Source organism: Uranotaenia lowii, chromosome 2 (assembly GCF_029784155.1).
Source record: "Uranotaenia lowii strain MFRU-FL chromosome 2, ASM2978415v1, whole genome shotgun sequence".
NCBI lineage: Eukaryota > Metazoa > Arthropoda > Insecta > Diptera > Culicidae > Uranotaenia > Uranotaenia lowii.
Window position 1 is genome coordinate 367,760,822 of NC_073692.1, and position 15,701 is coordinate 367,776,522.

General features: G+C 38.5%; 1 long non-coding RNA gene across 1 annotated transcript; it reads right to left on the bottom strand.

Moving 5' to 3' along the window:
• Window positions 1-8,186: 8,186 nt before the first annotated feature.
• Window positions 8,187-9,100, bottom strand: LOC129750120 (uncharacterized). The gene is made up of 2 exons (XR_008738296.1): window positions 8,763-9,100; window positions 8,187-8,705 (listed from the first exon to the last, which is right to left on the bottom strand). It is a non-coding gene; the product is annotated as an uncharacterized LOC129750120 (long non-coding RNA).
• Between the last annotated feature and the right edge of the window lie 6,601 nt (window positions 9,101-15,701).

The following is a 15,701-nucleotide window of genomic DNA, read 5'->3' on the forward strand; positions in this document are numbered from 1 at the left end:
CCTAAACGACTGCATCGACACATCGAAAATGGTAACCCCGGAATAGCTGCAAAGGCAAGGTAGCATGGTCGATCCAGGAGAAGGAGTTCGGTTGTGTCCACCAAGCAATCTGGATTGAGGTATAGTCATAGAAAACTTTAATAACATCCCACCACTATTTATATATTCCCCGTAAGAACTACGCCGCCACGAGCTTCTGGGCCTGCCTCTGTTTCGATACCCATATGGTTTCCAGTCAAACGCCTCTCAGCAAATCTCGTTCTCATCTCTTCGCAGCATGTGTCCAATCCATCTCCACTTAAGCTCCCAAACCTTGATTTCTAGCGCCCTTTGATGACACCGACGATGTAGTTCTTCATTTGAGATCCAGTGTCCAGGCCACCACGCGCGGATGATACTCCGCAGGCAGCGATGCACAAAGACTTGCAGTTTGCGCGTCATGACCGCACATGTGCAATGAGTTTCACACCCGTACAACAATACGGATTTGACGTTTGAGTTGAAGATTCGGATTTTCGTTCGTGAAGAGATCTGGCGTGACCGCCAGATGTTCCGAAGACTCGCACACACGCAAACAAACACCTTTCTGATCCGGGTTTCGTTGTCTTTCCTGGAAAATGCTTCGTACTGTGCTTCGATTAGATGGACTAGTTTCTCTGGGACTCCTCGTCGCCTAGGAGCAGCCCAAATGTTTGCGTGGTTCAATCGGTCAAATGCTTTTTCGAAATCAACGAACACCATCAGAAGAGAGTCCTGGGATTCGTTAATTTGTTCCAGTATAATGTGCAGCGTTGTGATGTGATCCACACATGATCGTCTGGATCGGAATCCAACTTGTTGCCTTCAGAGGATAGCGTCGATTTATTCCTGGATCCTATACAGGATCACTTTGCAGAGTACTTTGAGGGTTGTACAGATCATGCATCCAGTCGGCCGGGAATGTTGCAGTATCCCAGATGTTTGACAGAATCGGCTTTCAGCATTTCAGCAGGGATGAAATTGATCCCAGGCTCTTTGTTGGATTTCATGTTTTTGATTGTCGCTTCTATTTCAGCCAGCGAGGGCGCTTCAGAGTTGACGCCATTTATGCTGCTTACTGTTGACGCTTCGAGCTGCGGGTTCTGTTGGCCATCGCTATTTCTGACTCGGAAGAGTTCTTTGAAGTGCTTAATCCATCGTTTGAGCTGATCTGTTCGATCTGTCAACAGCTGACCTGCTAAGTCTTTCAACGGCATTCTTGCATTAGTCCTTGCACCACTAAGGCGGCGAGAAATGTCATAAAGTAATCCGATATCTCCTTTAGCGGCGTCTTTTTCCCCTTTTTCGGCTAGGGAGTTTGTCCAGGTTCTCTTGTTTCGCCTACAAGCTCGTTTAACCTTCCAAAGTCGTTCGGGTCAATATGACCCGAGGCGCACATTCAAATCATCATAACTCTTCAAGAAAAAATCGCAAAAATTTGATTTTAAAAACCTCCCTGGAGAATCACGAAATACACAATCTGTAGTTCCAGGCAACTTCCTGTGACCACCGGAAGTGCTCCCTCAAAAAAATCCGTAATTAGGCTGTTCGGGTCTATATGACCCGAGAGTTTGCGTAAGTTCCCCTGGCCGCAAATATTGACCAATTTCGATGAATTTTAATTCATTGTATAGATAATTTATTCTAGTTTCTCAATATTAAAAAATTAAGTCGAAATATTTTACGAAATCACCAGTAGCTGATTCCGAATGAAAAAAGTCCCGAAAAAGAGCTCTTTTTAGAATGCCTATAACTTGAGACAGGTTCCAAATATTGCGCTGATTTTATAATATTTGGAATTGTCAAGAATAAATCTATCCATGGATGTATAAATTTTTGGTGGTCCAAAGGAAGTTTTGGCCGCTATCCCGGAACTTCCGGTAGATAAAATTCTTACGTCAAAAAAGTCACCCAATTTTGGCTTTGCATTGCTGTATCTCGGTTACCAATGGATCGATTCTCTAAATTCAAATTTTAGTTTTTTTCGTTAACTTTATTATTATTTTCGTAGAACACAGTTGGTTCCTCAAAAATCTCAGTTGTTCAGTATATGGTAATGAAACTCACATCTTTTTTGTCATTTTTCAAACTCCCCTCGTGTCGGTGGGTTTACGCGATTTTGTTAGCGTGATTTCTCTAAAATTTGAACTCGAATTGGTCACTTTTTATATACCTAGAGATTCATTAGAATCTCCTCTTTCGATTGACATACATTTTGTGTGGTGTTTTGATAATTTGTAGCAACGTTTTTCGAATTTACTGAAAGCTGCCAGATTTCAACCAGTTTGGTCCACGTTTTCAACAGGTTGGTGTACAAATCTCGCGCCCCTCACGTAGCTGCGGGAGATACAAATCCTGTAGCTCTCTTTTTGTCGCTCACCAAATCTACCACCCAACCCAGCAGCAGGAGGAAATGCTGATAACGAAATGAATGCTTTATTGTTGTAGGAATTGCTTAAATCTTTTTTGATATAATAGGTGAGTGCTCCTACTTTGGACCTAGAGCCTACTTTAGTCCTAAAATGCTGAAAATTGTAAATAATTCATTTTGCTGGCATAAAATAAAGATATTCCTAAGCACACAATGAACCTTTATTCTTCCTGCACCCTACCATATACCCTTTTTTGCCATAAAAAGTCTTTCATATGAAATTTCCAACGTTTTTAAAAATGTACCTTTTCATCAGTAGTAAATCAGACAGCTCATTTAGTGGGGCGCGTATTGAGAAATTAGAGTGTTTAAGAAAAAATCACGGTTTTTTACTGTCCAAGCCAAAGTTTAAAGGAAAATTACTTTCACTGTGAAGAATATGAACCATACTACCCCTTTTTCCAAAAATTCATGAAAATCAATGGAAAACTCGGAAAATTTGCAAAGGGTCCAAATATAGGAAACTTTCGACTTTGATGTTCCATGTTTAGACCTGACATCACCAAATCTTTGTATCAAAACCAACAAATCAACAATGTTGCGAATTTTTTATTGGGGCATAATTCAGAACCAATATTGAATATTTTTACAACATTTTTGCCAGATTTACGCAAATAAACTATAAGTAAGTAAACACAATCAAGTTTCAGCTATCGTTCTGCTGATAGAGCTGGCGGGGAATGAAAGTGTTTGTGATATTCATAAAAGAAATTTTAGTTTTTTAAATATTAAAAAGCTGTAATACTATTTTATGATAGTCATTGATTGAAGATTACATTTACAATAAATTTGTTTATTTATTTTCGAAAAATCAAACTTTTATAGGAATTTTAGTTCTAGGTCCAATGAAAGGAACCGGTCCAGTACCAAAATGGGAACAGTAGGTTCAAAGTTGGAAATTTTAATCATCCATATCTTTGCATATCTCTCAATAATGATGAAGCCCATGTTGAAAATTTTCATTGAAACTTGCAGATAAGATCATGACTTATAAATGAACTTCCTGAAGCATATAAATTTCCCGTTCATTCGTGAGAAAAACATGAATATTTAAAAACCACCGCTTAATGGGTCCAAAGTAGGGCAACTAACCCTATTTTAATGGATGGGCAACATTTCTAAAGTGCACGTCCATGATTTCAGATTCAGATTACAGATTTCAGATTGCAGATTTCAGATTTCAGATTTCAGATTCAGATATCAGATTTAAATTTCAAGATCCGATTTCAGATTCAGATTTCAGATTCAGATTCAGATTTCAGATTCAGATTCAGATTTCAGATTCAGATTCAGATTTCAGATTCAGATTTCAGATTCAGATTTCAGATTCAGATTTCAGATTCAGATTTCAGATTTCAGATTCAGATTTCAGATTCAGATTCAGATTTCAGATTCAGATTTCAGATTCAGATTTCAGATTCAGATTTCAGATTCAGATTTCAGATTCAGATTTCAGATTCAGATTTCAGATTCAGATTTCAGATTCAGATTTCAGATTCAGATTTCAGATTCAGATTTCAGATTCAGATTTCAGATTTCAGATTCAGATTTCAGATTCAGATTTCAGATTCAGATTTCAGATTCAGATTTCAGATTCAGATTTCAGATTTCAGATTCAGATTTCAGATTCAGATATCAGATTCAGATTTCAGATTCAGATTTCAGATTCAGATTTCAGATTTCGATTTCAGATTCAGATTCAATTTCAGATTTCAGATTCTTATTTCAGATTCCGATTCAAATTCCGATTTCTGATTAAAGTTTCTGATTAAAATTTCAGAATATTTGTTACTTGAATCATAGATTTTGTGTCTCCTGCAGTAGACACTGCTTGAAATAAAAGAAAAGAATCATGATAACATTCAAAACAAATGTATCACTGAAGAATTCTAAAATTCAGAAAAGCATCATGATAACATTCAAAACAAATGTATCACTGAAGAATTTCAATGATTAAATATCTAAAAAGATTAAAGAAGCTTATTTCAATTTGGAAAAATAATCTTTCTCTATTTTAAAATCAAAACATTTACCTACTACGCAGAGAGGCATCAGCACAATCAATCAACAAACCACGCGGCGATACGGCAGTTCCTCCTGCTGCTGGGTTGGGTTGTAGATTTGGTGAGCGACAAAAAGAGAGCTACAGGATTTGTTTCTCCCGCAGCTACGTGAGGGGCGCGAGATTTGTACACCAACCTGTTGAAAACGTGGACCAAACTGGTTGAAATCTGGCAGCTTTCAGTAAATTCGAAAAACGTTGCTACAAATTATCAAAACACCACACAAAATGTATGTCAATCGAAAGAGGAGATTCTAATGAATCTCTAGGTATATAAAAAGTCGAGTTCAAATTTTAGAGAAATCACGCTAACAAAATCGCGTAAACCCACCGACACGAGGGGAGTTTGAAAAATGACAAAAAAGATGTGAGTTTCATTACCATATACTGAACAACTGAGATTTTTGAGGAACCAACTATGTTCTACGAAAATAATAATAAAGTTAACGAAAAAAAACTAAAATTTGAATTTAGAGAATCGATCCATTGGTAACCGAGATACAGCAATGCAAAGCCAAAATTGGGTAACTTTTTTGAAGTAAGAATTTTTTCTACCGAAAGTTCCGGGATAGCGGCCAAAACTTCCTTTGGACCACCAAAAATTTATACATCTATGGATAGATTTATTCTTGACAATTCCAAATATTATAAAATCAGCGCAATATTTGGAACCTGTCTCAAGTTATAGACATTCTAAAAAGAGCTCTTTTTCGGGACTTTTTTTCATTCGGAATCAGCCACTGGTGATTTCGTAAAATATTACGACTTAATTTTTCAATATTGAGAAACTAGAATAAATTCCCTATAAAATGAATTAAAATTCATCGAAATCGGTCAATATTTGCGGCCAGGAGAACGTACGTAAACTGCAGGTCAAATTTATCAAAAATAGATTTGTACGGAAATTTTGCGAACGGCTTTGGAAGGTTAACTGCCTTTTCCAGCTCCTCATATCGTAAGCAGGCGGCTGACCCGGTACATGCCTGCTCAATTACATCTTTCGCCTTTTTCCTATCATCGATTATCCTCCAGGTTTCATCCGACATCCATTCACTTCTTCTTCCACAGATTTTACCGAGAGTATGGCTCGTCGTTATAAAGGTATTCTTGATCCCACAACACTGTTCTTCGACTGTTCCGGCTGTCGGCAGTTCCGGGGCTCGAGATTCAAGCTGTTCTACGTATGCCCTTTTCACCTCTGGATTTTATAACCGGCGAACGACGTATCGACCGACATCTGACTTTCTCTTCTCGTCGTTAGACACGCGCAACTCTCAGTCGTATGTCACCAAGGACGAGGTGATGATCAGATGCATGTCTTTGCTTCGTTTGTTGCGGAGGAAGGCTCCTTCTCCATTTTCGGCTGATGCAGATGTAGTAAATTTGGTTTTCTGTTTGGCCATCTCGGGATATCCAAGTGATCTTATGTGCTGTTCGATCACCATCTTGTTGTTGTCACAAAATTCTACAAACAGCTCTCCGTCTTCGCTCATCTGTCCTAGACCATGACGCCTCATGATGCGCTCAAAGTTCTGATTATCAGAACAAATATTTCCGTAGAAGTCTGTTACGAGTTACTTTTCTCAATAAAAATCAACAACACAAATTTTTATTATTTCATGAAAATACTAGCCAAACTAGTTTTAGCTATAGTAAAAAAATCACATCGGATATCACCTTTCGCTATATTTTGACACTACTAAACGTCATCTTGAGAACCTAGAGAGAACTCTCTGGACATTCAACTTCCGCTAAGTTGTCATTGAATCATTTTACTCAGTCGTTCAAACGTGTAACATCAAAATATCTCCACTGGAGTTACGAATCCTAAGTGCACATTTCAATCACAGAAAGTGGATTGCAGAACTTCATCAGGTAAAAAATAGATAAGTGATGAAGTCGAGTAGAAAATTAACCAATCATTGATCAAATCCAAAATTAGGAATAAATCGGAGGTAAGCTCGTCAGTAGATATTACACGTGGGAATCCTCAAACGACCATCGAGTTGTTCGGTAGAGATCCCTCGCATCAAAAGCGGATCGCAGGACTGAGTTATTGGCGGAAACCCATCACATCCAATCGGGAAGGAATACTATTTCGCAGGTATTATAAAAAAGGTGAAATAAGTGAAAAATCTAACACACATCGATATCCAAACAGCTGAACCGAGTCCCGGAGCAGTGAGGGACCTCAACAGGAAAAGTACGTACGGTTCTATCACTGTCAAACGAAAAGGGTTCTCGAAGAGGTAAATTTTCGTTCTGAAAGCGCATAATCTTATTATAACTATAAATGCATAGTGACACACCCTAACCAACATCTCGATGTTTACATCAAGGGCCCTTTAAAAACCGGTTTTGGTGGTAAAGCGGAAGATATAGGATATCAGTAGTTGTGAAAACATCGGCCGATGAGAAGTGTGTAGGTGAAAAAGTGAAGCGTTGGGTTGTTCATCAATATTAAGGGCGCATGTTTACCTAATTCGCCCTTAAGTGTACGTCCCATCAATTTCAGACTTCTGCACAAAAAAGCGTCATTTAAGTGTGTTGGTGTCAAACCGACTTGCGCATCAGAGGAGTGAGAAGTGAGGCTTGTTTACATTCGGAGTGAGCAAGTCAAAGTAGACACGCTCAGCACCTGGCTTGGGGCACTGGAGGCGGATTCTGGTGAGCGCCTTAGATGCGATAATTGCTGGGTTCAATTATTCAGCCTAGGATGAATTAAGAGGGGAATTGCTTCGAACCAAAACCTTATCCTACAAGATTGGCCCAGCCGGCCGCTGTCGGCCACGTTGACGAAAGGAGGAAACGTAGGTCAATGACAATTGAGTTTATACATATACAGAGAATTTATATTAATCATGTCTAAATACACTGCAATCTTATCTAAACAAGAGTAAGTCTTATGAAAGAGAATTATTGGTTGAGCAATATTAGGTCCATAAAACGTATTCAATTCAATTTCTACTAATTACGTGATCCGTTATACTACCACGGTTACAAGTCGCCTAAGTGGATTTGAATGTCACCCTTCGGAATTTTCACAATCACGCTGTTCAATTGACTGTAAAACTCCTGCGAATCGGCAACGTCTGTTGGCGCATAACCCTGAACCAGGGCAGGTAAATGGTTACCATCAAGTAGCCAAAGTTATGCGACACTGATATATTTGGAGGTATCACTGTCATGCAACACATGTATCATATCACCGTGACATGTGGTAGGATATCGCGACATTTGCAATTGAGTGACATCTAAGCTAATGTGATCGTCATTTTATTATGCTCTCTGTCAAATCTACCTATCACATCTTGCTTTTATGTACATTATGAAAATGTAAAAATGCTGAAATCCTCCAATACTGAAATATCTACTCCGAGTTAAAATAAAGTTGTTAAATTTCTCTTTTGGAAGAACTAAAACTTAAAAATAATCTACACATACCAGCGTTGAAAATTATTGTTGATGAGTCCTACCTAAAAGACTTTTTCTTAAATTCTCGTTTTATTGTGAATTTTTACTACCAATGACTAGCTAGGTCTCTTGTTAACTCAAGGTAAATTTCACTTGTTTCAGGGTGGACAAACTACTAGGGGGAAACTATCAAATGAATGGAATTTGAACCAAAATGTACTCTCAAGAGGGTTTCGTGGGTGTTATTAGTGAAATAACGTATACATTTTAACATTTTATTACACTTAACATTTAAAGAGGAGCAGGGGTGAGGAATAAGTGAAATTTGAGATCATTTCACTCGGATTTCTTGCCCACAAACGATGATGGAATCTGGATTGATGGCGATGACCATGAATATACACGAGTTGGCGGTCGGGTTTTTGATGGATGCACGCCTTTGATGCACGCCGTAATACCTTCGCCACGTTTGTCTTTTTTTCTGACGCCGAACTTACAACTCGCCCTGCTTTTCCGTTTTGGAAAAAAAATAGAACCGGAACTAGGGCAAAGGTGATGGTAGAACTTCCGGAGTGGGTTCCTGTGAAGTGCCTGAGCCTATACTGCGTGAACCTATACTGAGGTATGCAGTCAGAGAATAAGGCCATTTAATAGCTGGGCCTAGTAGGAATAACATTCCGGAGAACTCTTCGGTGACCGGACGCCAGGCTCCATCCCTCCAAGATCGAGAATTTGAAGACCTTTGTCGTTCAGCTCGGTAACTGTTTGACACCCATGGAGCTAAAAGAATTAATAAAATAATCACACATTTTTTATTTATATTTAATCAATACAAACCCAAAGTATGTATGACTTGTTTGCCGTTTCTCGATGCATGAAGCGTATTTATCAAGTGAAGTTCCCACTTTCTATATCCTGCTTCTGCATAAAGCTGGAGTTGGTTTAGTTATCCATCGCCAAGCAAAATGTTATGTTTCTTCTCCTGAGCTAGTCCTGCTTACAATTGCACTAGCTTTCTAAATCGTGCTTAATGCGAGCTTCAGGAAACTGTGGTCCAGACGCTCTCGGAGAAACCATTTAAATTTAGACTGACCGAAAATACTTCACAAATCACCAAGCACGAGCCAAACAAACGACATGTAACGCGAACGTATGTCATGCAACAAAAATTTCTGTCAGCAACACTACTACAGGAAAATGGAATGCTATGACCGTTTTGTTGATGACAGGATTTTAAAAAAGATGATATTGACATAGGCTACCATGTTAAAGTAAGGCGACAGTGAGCGACATTTATCAGCACTGCCCTGAACCATTATAAGGTTTCTAACCCGTGTTCTAAACCTGGCTACGATTATTCCTTCAGCCAGATTAACTTGCTGAGCAAGGGTCTAAACATTCCAAGTTCTAATTTTAGTCCGTATTTTCATGGTAAAAGTCGTCGCCAAAGTTCCATGTCGGTCGTTTTTATCGGACTTCGTAACAATTTTATAAATCGGGAGCAGTAAGGTCCTTATCCCGCGATGAGGCTGCCATTTGGACTTAGCTTGCGGGAGCCGCATTTCATGAATTCAGCCGCTCGCTGCGAGGCAGACGCTGTTGACCTGGGGAACAGACGCGTGTGGACCACCTTCTCAGTCTCGCACTCCAGCTGGCACCACGAGGAAGTTGAGATAGGAGTTATGAATAAGAGGTTATAAAGGGTGATACGGTCAAAATTTGGTCAAGGAAAAACGCGTGTAAATCGGAGAAATCGTTTATTTAAAAAATCAAATTAAATTTCTTTTTCAAATTTAATTAGTATAAAATTCAGGAAAAATATTCAGTTAGGCTTCCGCTTTTCCAAATCCGAATTGCCGGGCCTTACGCTCAACCCCTGCCATCAGATTTTGTACAGCCACCTTGTCCACTTTCTTCGCCGCAGAAAGCCAGTTTGCCTTGAACTGCTGCTCGTCCTTAACAGTTTTTTTGGTCTTCTTTAGGTTCCGCTCGACAGTAGCCCAGTATTTCTCAATTGGGCAAAGCTCTGGCGTGTTGGAAGAGTTCTTGTCCTTGGGAACCACCTGCACGTTGTTGGCGGCGTACCACTCCATGGCCTGTTTACCGTAATGGCAAGACGCCAAATCCGGCCAAAACAGTACGGAACAACCGTGTTTCTTCAGGAAAGGCAGCAGACGTTTATTCAAACACTCTTTCACGTAAATTTCTTGGTTGACAGTCCCGGAAGCTATGAAAATGCTGCTTTTCAAGCCACAGGTACAGATGGCTTGCCAAACCAGATATTTCTTCGCGAACTTTGACAGTTTCATATGCTTGAAAATATCTGCTACCTTTCTCCTTCCTTTTGCCGTATAAAACTCCTGTCCCGGAAGCTGCTTGTAGTCGGCTTTGACGTAGGTTTCGTCGTCCATTACCACGCAGTCAAACTTCGTCAGCATCGTCGTGTACAGCCTGCGGGATCGCGCTTTGGCCGTCATATTTTGTTTATCATCGCGATTTGGAATCACTCCCTTCGTGTAAGTCGATAGTACGGCTTGTTTTTTGGCTCGATGCACGGTTGAAGACGATACACCCAGCTTATTTGCGGCATCTCGGAGAGAGAGGTTAGGGCTTTGCTTGAAACTACCGGCAACTCTCTTTATCGTCTCAGCGGCTTCCGGTTTTCGATTTCCCCCCGATCCAGACTTCCTGGCTGTCGACAAACGTTCCCCAAACACTTTAATTACATTTGTAACGGTTGATTTGGCAACTTTTAGCGATTTTGCCAGCTTTGCGTGCGAGTAGCTCGGATTTTCGCAATGCGCGAAAAAAATTTGATACGCTGATCTTCTTTCTTGGACGGCATTTTGACAACTGAAGAGTGAATTCCAAAATCAAAATAGGAGACACACACATGCCTTCAAAATGAAGGGTGTTCAGGTTTTTTAAATGCAAAATTGAAAGAAATACGTCAAGTTGATATTGACCAAATTTTGACCGTACCACCCTTTACCATATTACTCCATATACTCAAAATAGAAATTCATATACTCAAAATAGAAATTCATGGACATAAATCTTTAATCGATTTTGTATAATAAACGAAAAACTGTTAAATCCTATGATTCATCGTCCATTATTATTTTTCCTTTTTACTATTTGCTCAATTCTTCATATCTTTTTTCATAACCGGATATATTCTTTTTATTGTTCTTCTCATTCCATGATCTATCTACTACATATTTCAATGTCTAAAATCAATCATACATTTGTAGTTTATTCTATCATATTTACAATTGAATCAATCATACCATTACAGTTGAATCTATTATATTTATAGTTGATTGCGTAAGGTCAATCATCAGTTCTTAGTTGAATCTAATTTATTTATAGTTGAATGCGAAACATTCAACTACACTTGATGATTGGTATAACTAGCTGATGGGAACAACAGTCGCCTTTTCTCTCCGTGAAGTTCCAAAAAAGTTGATGATATAAAGATAGATTTAAGATCACCCGTGCAGAAAATGTGTTGATCTCTGTAGTCGTCAGTTGGACTCATTTTATTTACCGGTTCAATACTGTAGACAACACGTGCCATTCTCCGGAACCATATTCGATCCTGTCTGGGCCAGTCCGGTAGAAGAAAAATACAAATATTGTTGCAAATCCCACAATACCTCCAGGTGGCACAGTCAGCCAAGAAATCTCTCTCTCCATATCCATTTTGCTGGTAAAGTTCTAAATTCTAACCAAACTATGCAATGTTACTTCGCTTCTTTGGAAACGGCAACATCCTGTGTTGCCGTTAGAGTTTGAGAAAGCTTTCCGTATGTAGACTTAATAATGGCAAAATTTCATTCACTCCCCATGGATGGGTGACCCATTTATCTTCATCATTTCACTTATTCATGCCGAAACGGACCACATCGTTTCACTTGCTTGTTGGCATCAACCTAACCGGCAACAGCAGCTGACTGACTGACTGACTGGCTGACCGTTTCCAGAGGAAATTCCTCGGGTAGGTGTAGTCAATTTGAGCAACCTTGACCTGCCTGCAGCAGATGGGGTTTGCTTTTGAAAGGGAAAAAAGTTGACTACAGAATTGCGAAAGGGTCGTTTCTCAATCGGTTTATGTTTGCACTCTAGTGATCTTGAAGTGCTAAGTGTGTTGAGGGACAAGTGAAAATTCCTTGTCTGATTTACATACAGGTTGGATTTCAAGTACACTTTTATAAAACTAACTGCCTTCCTCTAAATCTAACAATTTAGTTTTTCTGTTGTGGAAACTGAATCTATCTATAGTCAGAATCGCTTTGGAAATCAAACTTTGGCAATGTCCCAAACTCCTAGGCCCAAATGACGGAGTGCTGTAATCTAACCAAACATGTTGACACTTTCGAAAAGAGAACGATATTGGGGCTCTGGCTGGTCCCAGGTTCATCGAGAAATATACATATAATGGTTGTCTGCCTCTACATCTATAGGAACCTTACCTTACGTTCAAACCTAGCAAAACGAGGGTGTTTGGCCAACCGTTCTGGGAAATTCGAAATGAAAACAGATGGTATTGCGATTCGTACCACGTGTAGAGGATGCCTCTGGCGATGTTTTGAGTCGCATGTGTGCAGGTACAGGAGGTCATCTACTCAGTCCAATGATGCTGATGCCACTGGCTGGTTTACGGTTGATTAATTTGTCTCATTCGACGTTATAATAGGCGTGAATGTTTTATGTCGGGAAAGGACATCTCAATGTAATCGGTATGGAAATGAATGTCCTCCGGGGCAATTCCGGACGCACGCAGGGGCATTTGTTCACACGACGACGAAAGACACGGAATAAGTGAGACAGACAGTCTGTTCAGCCGCTGTGATGACCCCAGCTTTGTGGGTTGTGGTGGTTTTATTCCAACATCTATTATTTATACGTTGCAATTCATTGCTGTGTGCGATGCGCGAATCGGTAACAATTCGTTATTCACAATGAGATTTTAAACATTGGATTACCATTACTTTTATCCACCTTGAACAAAATTCTAATAAATGGAAAACAGCGTGATGATGAAACTTGACCATGTAACATGACAATAAAACATGACCATAAAAATTTACACATATCAACAGGGATGCACAAAATTGAAGCATAACATTTGACGTAAAATCACTCGAGAAAGACGCAAATGCTTGAAATCATAAATTAAAAAACGAAAATTCAAAAAACATAAATAAATTTACTCCATTGCTGTAAATTTATGCCAAACTAGATGTACTTAACCAAAATGTTGCTTTTCATATAAAATTATTTTTTTTAAACTTGAAATAAGAATTGAAGGTGTTCGGGCTCGGCCGGGGGGGGGGGGGTCGGTTTTCGGGGTATTTCTTCCCGTCTCTCGTCGACGGCATCCACCAACAGCAGGAATAAGGTAAGTCGCCGATACTTAGCACAATTGATGGCACAGCAGCTGATCGCCCGCTCGGGTGGAAAATTTCGTTTGCAACTTGCAGGGAAGTTGCGCGATAAACCACTCCACAAGATTATCGATACACCAACTGATCATTTGCGATTTCGGAATGATTAAAAAGTCGCTTGATTGGACTTTATTTAGTTTATTAGGGAAGAAGGGAAATTCCGTGCGATGATTGAATTTCAAAAACCGACCTTATACAATTTATAGATTGACCCGAAAAAACTGACCTGTGCCAAATTTCAGCTCAATCGGACTGGTGTGCCTCAAAGCGCTCAAAGATTCAGGTTTTTAAACCCTAAAAATTACCAAAAATAGAAATTTTCATGTTGATGCCAAATGGCTTAAAATGCATAAAAAGTCGAAATCTGGTGTTATCTAGAAAAAAAAATTTCTCAAAATTCGACGTTAGGATTTCAAAAATCACGCAAAAGGAGATTTACGGAAATCCCAAAAAACGGAAGTTTTAATTTTGATACTTAATGACTTAAAAATGCATTAAACGTCGAGATCTGGTGTTCCTCTAAAAAATGATTAAACATCCACTTTATGAGATATTGATTTACCGAAAAACAGCTGTTGACCGAGAAAAACGGCTGCAAAGTTACAAAAACCAAGTATAAAAATTAGTTAAAGACAAAAGTTGGTTTTTTATTCGTTTTGATTGTTTTTGTAATTTTTGCTATGTTCGTAATTTTAATACTGTTTAATTCCTGCTTCCCTTAAGGGGGGGGTAGGGTCTAACGGGTATAAAAAAAACACCATTTTCACGATTTTTTTCTAGAGCTATCGTTCAAAAAAATGTATTCAAATTTTTTGCATTATACAAAGCATTGTTAAAAGAACAATTATGAATTTTTTCGTAGAAAAATATTGAAAAATGAGCCGGTGACGGAGCATTTTCGAGGATGCCTTTTAGAAAACAGGATTTGCGGTGGACACTATATCTCAGCACAGAATCATCTGAAGTCAAAAAATCAGAGCAAAATATTTTTAATAGATCTTTTTCTGGACCCCAACGTTTTTATTTAACTTAAAAATATTTTTATGAAATTTTTGTGGCTGTTTGAAGTAAAAACTACGATTTTTCACTTAAAAATCCGCCATTTTTCACCTGTAAAATCCCCCCAAAGTAAAAAAATCAAAAAAGAAAAACGTTGGGGTCTGGTATTTTATATGTAGAAAATATGTTCCAAATTTGAAAAGAATCGGATAAGTTGTTTTCAAATGACGATGTCCACGGACTTTAAAAATGTGCTTTCGAGAAAAACGCGTTTGAAGTTTTTGCTCTTGCTTTCTTGCAGTATTAGATAGGAGGAGATAAAGGCCTATAACTTCTACAGTTTTGCTTCAATTGACTTGAAAATTTGACACAACATTCTTGAAATGTTTTACAATAAGAAAATAAAAAAATAAAAAAATCGATTTTTTGAAAGTGTTAGACCCTACCCCCCCCTTAAATACCATCAAATATGGAGTTGGAAATTTAACAAATTGAAATAAATGAAAATGTTCTGCTTATGCTTGTGTTGTGATACATACACAGCTAGATCTTATCAGCATTCCGATGAGTAATAAAAGCACTAATTCTTTACTAATAGATTCTATTGTTATTTTTTAGATTTGGAAAAGTGATCGCTATCTCAGAACTGAACAAGAACTTACAACATGACTTCGCCATCTTCGAGGCTGCGCCACAGGAAAGTCGTGATATTCCATCGAAAAAGCCTTCAGCACATTTTTTTTATAAAACCCGATCGAAGTCTGTGTTGTATGTATCTTAGAAGGCATCACTTCCCTCCACATCCCCAAACTACCGACCGACCAAACCAAACTTTCCGATAAGAAAAGACCATGACCCAAAAACGGAAGTAAGCCGGAAAATATTGAATTTGCGGGCCAGTTGAGGTGGAACAACATACGTAATTTTTGTTACATATGTATGTCGGGAAAGGTTTCGAGGAAAATGATCCTAATGATAATAGTGAAAATAGACGGACTAATTGCCAATATTTTATTTTCAAAGTGTTCGTGTTTTCACGTTTTCACATTTTGCAAAAAAAAATCAATAAATAAAAAAAAACATACATATTCAAAACTATCATTCTTTATCATTTAACTAACTATTTAGAGCCTTTCATTCCCGTGTACATAAATTTTCCGTTAAATTTCTTTCTCGTCACCACCTGAAAAGGTACCGACAATCCTCATCGATTGCCGAATTAGTTCAGCGAATCTAGATTTGTTCGTGAAAATTGTTTTTAAAATGGTCATACTTTAATGTTGTTAAACTTTTAGAGCCAAATTATTCATCTTGTTTCATAAATTTT